Here is a 5930-nt window from a genome sequence, read left to right as displayed (position 1 = left end):
GTACCTCAAAGAAAGTTTGGAAGGGATTTGCATATTTCTCCCTCCACACTGCATAATATCATTAAACGATTCAATGATTATTAATAAATGAAATGAAGTTGAGCAGACAAAACATAAAAGATCTCAGGTTCAAACTGTCTGCAATGAAATAACAGTCAAAGTAAATGTAAGAAACTCCGTGTTTTTTATTATTTGCATTTTCCAGTCACTTTGGATAGAAATAAGTGTAAATGCAGAAAAATAATATAGAAAATCCATTCAGAAAATATTTGAGACAGAACACCTTTAGGTTTTTAGTTTGTAATAGAAACTTTTAAGGAATAAAGAGTTTATCTCTCCCTTTGAGAGTTCTTTAAGTAGAAGTAGTTTTAGCTAGGCTTAAAATAGCTAGGCCTATTCAAATAAACTCAAATTGACGGTTTTATCTAAAAAAAAAAAAAAGTGAAGTCTTTCTTGTAGCATGCCAACCATCTTCGTGGACCAGCTGCTTTTTGGTGTTCTTTATCTTTGTGATGTGCTAGCGCTCCTTGCCTCTTACCTAATGAAACATCCATGCTTAATGAGTTTTTAAATATCACCACCGCACTTTGTTGTCAGTATGGTGAGCTTTTAATTTGCCAAGCAATTAAGTGCAAGCGCTCATCCATCAGCACTGGTTTGTCTAGCGGGAGCCTTGCTACTGTTTATTGATGGTTTTCTTTGAAACACTGTGGTTAAATGAGAACTCCCATGGTGGAGGTCATTCCACTAGCTTTGGGAAGCCAATGCCAGACTGACACCGGAGATTAATAGTTAGTCTTGGCAGTTACACCTCGGGTACCTGCAGATATTAGCATACGTGGCTTGGAAGGTCTTAGGCTGATGTGATGAATATTTCCAAGTGTACGCTGGTGCCATACACCATCTGTTTCTGACTGTGAAAAATTATTCAGACGTCCTAATATTCTTCACATTCAGTCAGGTCTCAGAGCAGGTGAAGGAGCTGCATTAGAATTAAATTAGCCATTAAAAATTTAAGGAATTTCATGTGTACCGGTGACAGTACACATGAAATTATCACTACTATAATACAATGAGTACTATTGTAAACAACAATAAACGTCCTCAGGGCCCAATAAAAGCATCATCATCTATGAACAATGAAAAATCTTTTATCTACACTGGTCTAAAAGATTTATGGATGTTTAAGTAGAATTTAGATGCTATTTTGACCCATGAGACATGGGTGTGAGCTGGTCATGCTCTTGCAGGGTAGTGCTTTGCAGGTTTTCAGGAATACCTGGAGAACGACTTGCGCTAATATATCCCCATCCCTCATCTCGACAGACACCAGACGACGGGAAAAGTGCCGGGGAAGAATATTTGGTCTCCCTTGAGTAGACTGTAATAAATTACACTTTCATCCACTGAGCGAACCGCTTGAGATTCAATCCATCTCTGTTTTTATCTCTTCACATCCCTCGCTCTTCATTCCAGTTTGGCTGTCAGAAACCACCTGGCCATGCTTTTGTGTAACCGTTGCTTGCTTAGGTTATTGCAGATAGCTGAAAATAACAGTAAAAATGACTCATTGCCGTATTACACCAACAATATTGCATTACATATGACAACATTTCATAGAACTTCATGTTTTGATCGCCGGACAGGTTAACAATTCGTTGTGGGGCCTGGGCGACCCTACCCTCAGACATAGCCAATTATAGACTCATATAGACTTGTTAATTGCCCTGCTGGGGATTCGAACCCTGTAACCCAGCATTAGTGGGCTAGCATAATTTTACCACTGGGTCACCCAAGCACCTTTATTATTATTATCAACATTATTATTGTTGTTTGTTTGTTTAATACCCAAGTAAATTAGTAATGTGAGGATATCATGATTGGGTATGAAGAGGAAACACTTCTTTTTGGCTCAGATGGGTAGTGGCTTACCACTTTTCTCAACATACTCTTGTCAAATATTGGGAAAGCATTCAGGGAGTCTGGAGAAATCTCAATAGTTGTGGGGCACAGCCAGAAAACACTACTGAATTTGCTTGACCTTTGAGCCCTCAGACAGCATTGTACGAGAAACCAACATGCCACTGTCATAAATATAGCCACACGGGATTGGGAGAACTTCAGAAAACCATTGTCACTCAACACAGTATGATGCTGCATTAAGAAATTCAACCTGAAACTTACACAAAGAGAAAGCCATACACATCACACCTATGCAGAAATGCTGCCTGGTTGTCTGGGCCCAGTCTCAGCTCAGATGAACTGAAAGACAGTAGAAACATGTGCTGAGTTCAGATGAGTGCACATTTCAGCTTGTATTTTGGAAAAACAGATGTCGAGTCCTTTGTGTCAGAGACAAAAAGAACTATTCAGACTGTTATAAGTGAGAGGTGCAAAAGCCAACATCTGTCACTGAGGTGCCTCAGTGCCACCGCTATGAGTGACTTGGATATGTGTGAAAGTACCACTGATGTGGAGGTGTATACTGGGATTTTAAAGAGACCTATGCTCCCACCAGTGTCACCTTATTCTAGGATGTCCATGGCTATTTCATGGCAATGCCATAAACATAGTGTATGCTTGACTGACCTGCCTTCAGTATAGATCTGTCACCTATTGAAAATGTATAGCAATGTATAGAAGTGGAGAATGTGAACACAGATGTTTGGTAGATGAAGCTTTGTATTAAGCATGAATGGGTTAAAATTCCACTTCCACCAACTGCAACAATTAGCATCCTCAGTATCCTCAGAGATGTACAGTATCTTCAGTTAATAGGAAAAATGATGTAAGGAATTGTAATGTTGTCCAATGACAGTCGGTCCCCCAATCTGCATACAACATTTCCAAATAGAATGCAATATTATTCACTATCGGTTGTATTAGAGATGGTATTAATAGTATTCTGACATACTATATGGTACGCAAAAATGCTTTTTGTGGCAGATATTAGGGGCAGTTGTAGTCTAGTGGGTTGAGTTTTGAGCTATCAATTGAAAGATTGAGAGTTTGAATCCTGGTTCTGCCATGCAGCCACTGTTGGGCCCTTGAGCAAAGCCCTTAATCCTCTCGGCTCTAGGGGTACCATACAATGGCTGACCCTGCACTCTGACCCAAGCATCCAAAGAGCTGAGATACACAGAAAAATAATTTTATTGTACTGTACATGTGTATGTACACACCGATGAGGCATAACATTATGACCACCTCCCTAATATTGTGTTGATCCCCCTTTTGCTGCCAAAACAGCCCTACAACTGAGATGCACTGTGTATTCGGACACCAATTTGGCCCTTGTTTACCACTGTTACTTCCTTGGACGGGCGACACGGTGGCTAAGTGGGTACCACTGTTGCCTCACAGCAAGAAGTCATGAATGTAACCACAGTGTAAAACATAACGTTAAAATCCTAATAAACAAACAAACAAACTTCCTTGGACCACTTTTGATAGATACTGACCACTGCAGACCGAGAACACCCCACAAAAGCTGTAGTTTTGGAGATGCTCTGACCCAATCGTCTAGCCATCACAATTTGGCCCTTGTCAAACTTGCTCAAATCCTTACGCTTGCCCATTTTTCCTGCTTCTAACATCAACTTTGAGGATAAAATGTTCACTTGCTGTCTAATATATCCCACCCACTAACAGGTGCTGTGATAAAGAGATAATCAGTGTTATTCACTTCACCTGTCAGTGGTCATAATGTTATGACTGGTCACTGTATATATATGACAAATATAGGCATTCTATATTCAACTATATTCCTTCCAGCTAGCTAACTTGATTGCACTGGTCTTGAAAATAAGTGTGATTTTTAATTTCAGAGGCTTGATTTACCTCAGCATTGTATTTATAAGTAGCCAAATATGAAAATGTAACTTTGTATTCTAGACCACTGATGAAGGTCTAGAAGATGACCAACTCAAACAGCAGCAATAGATGAGCGATCCGTCTCTGACCTTACATCTACAAGGTGGACCAACTAGGTAGGAGTGTCTGATAGAGTGGACAGTGAGTGTAATGTAATTCATTTATTTTAACTTACCACTTTATCCCGGTGAACAATGTTTATCCGATAACAATGTTTATGGCTGAAAATTTAATAACTAGGTATATTATCAGCCAGTGCCAATAATCATCACTACAAATGGATTTTAACCTTGATTTCCTTAATTTCCTCCTTCTTAACATTTAAAACTTATTGAAAAGCATAGTTCAGTACACTCAGTATGCTCTTGGCTTTTTCCTAAACATGATCAACAACACTAGCCACAAACATTCACACCCAGTAATCCTACTTCCAATAATCCTCTACCAAGGTACACACATTAAAAATACAAATCAAAAGTCAGAATTCTCTAAAGCAGCCATATAACACATCTTCAAAACAAAAGATAATTACTGTTAAAATAAACTATCAAAATATACTATTAAATACTTGAATTTAAGACTTATTTTAGCGAATGCATATTGAAATCCTTGGCAACGAAAAGCCGTCATTCATCTGCCTCTCATTTCCCTTTCTATTTCTACCCCCCTTCCTTCTTTTCTTTTTTTTTTTCTTAACCTTCCTATGATTCATGCAGACTTATCGCCCTTGGGCAAACCCAGTGGCATTTCCATAGCAACCACCTGCCCCCTTCAGCTCTATGGCTGCAGTGGATCAGGAGTTCTCTCACTCTTATTCACTCTCTGTCTCTATTTTCTTCTCTATCCTTTCTCCAGTCCCCCTTCACAGCACCTGTCTAAGACAGTTATCAGCACCCTTAAAATCTCCTTTGTACTGCTATTCTGTCAGTTCTTATCCCTCTTTTCTTACACACAGTTTTTTTACAGCCGCCCTGAAGGGACATTGGCTTGTACCGCTTTTTGGCATGTATTTCCCTCAAATAAAATGAAAAACAGCCTATATGTTATAATTTTGATTATAATTCTATTATAGTACTATAATTATGTAGTGTTTTTAGACAAAAAAAATCTAGGCTTTGAGTTTATAGATGATTCCTTATTAATATAAAAAAATATACATAAAAAAAAAAAAAAATCATGCAAACAAAACCTATTATAAAAGAAAACATTCTTTATTTGTCCTTTCTAAGAGTTTTAATGTAAAAATGGTCCTTTTAACTCTTTTGATTTGCGCTTTTGATTTCTGAAGTAACTTATTCATCTACAGTATATTCATTCCTTTTTGAGTAGTAGAACTGTTTAATACTTGATTGATTGATTTCATATTGCATAAAATATATCGATATTAAATCCTGAAAATCAGTCTGTTTGTTTAATACATGATATTACTACTTTAAACAAAGTATGGCTTCACATAAAATATATTCACTCACCTCTCATACCCTAATGTTTTGATATGTACATATTTGTATCTTGAATAAAATAAAATCTTGAACGTTTAGCCTTTACATTTCCAGGTCTGTAGAGAGTAGTTTATTTTTAAAATCTATTAAAAATAAACAGCCATAACCTTAAAACCACCTTGTTGTTTCTACACCCACTGTCCATTTTATCAGCTCCCAGGACCACTACAGAGCAGGTATTATTTGGGTGGTGGATCATTCTCAGCACTGCAGTTACACTGACATGGTGGTGGTGTGTTAGTGTGTGTTGTGCTGGTATGAGTGGATCAAACACAGCAGCGCTGATGGAGTTTTTAAACACCTCACTGTCACTGCTGGACTGAGAATAGTCCACCAACCAAAAACATCCAGCCAACAGCACCCCGTGGGCAGCGTCCTGTGACCACTGATGAAGGTCTAGAAGATGACCAACTCAAACAGCAGCAATAGATGAGCGATCGTCTCTGACTTTACATCTACAAGGTGGACCAACTAGGTAGGAGTGTCTGATAGAGTGGACAGTGAGTGGACACGGTATTTAAGAACTCCAGCAGCACTGCTGTGTCTGATCCACTC

The 5930-nt window shown here is 38.4% G+C and overlaps 1 long non-coding RNA gene across 1 annotated transcript; it reads right to left on the bottom strand.

Moving 5' to 3' along the window:
- Nucleotides 1–1167: 1167 nt before the first annotated feature.
- On the bottom strand, nt 1168–5391 carry LOC134323832 (uncharacterized). The gene is made up of 3 exons (XR_010014117.1): nt 5346–5391; nt 2185–2262; nt 1168–1544 (listed from the first exon to the last, which is right to left on the bottom strand). It is a non-coding gene; the product is annotated as an uncharacterized LOC134323832 (long non-coding RNA).
- Nucleotides 5392–5930: the final 539 nt, after the last annotated feature.

The sequence above is a fragment of the Trichomycterus rosablanca genome, chromosome 12 (genome assembly GCF_030014385.1).
Source record: "Trichomycterus rosablanca isolate fTriRos1 chromosome 12, fTriRos1.hap1, whole genome shotgun sequence".
Taxonomy (NCBI): domain Eukaryota; kingdom Metazoa; phylum Chordata; class Actinopteri; order Siluriformes; family Trichomycteridae; genus Trichomycterus; species Trichomycterus rosablanca.
Note: the sequence above shows the minus strand (reverse complement) of the source record. Positions and strands in the feature narration are given on the sequence as shown.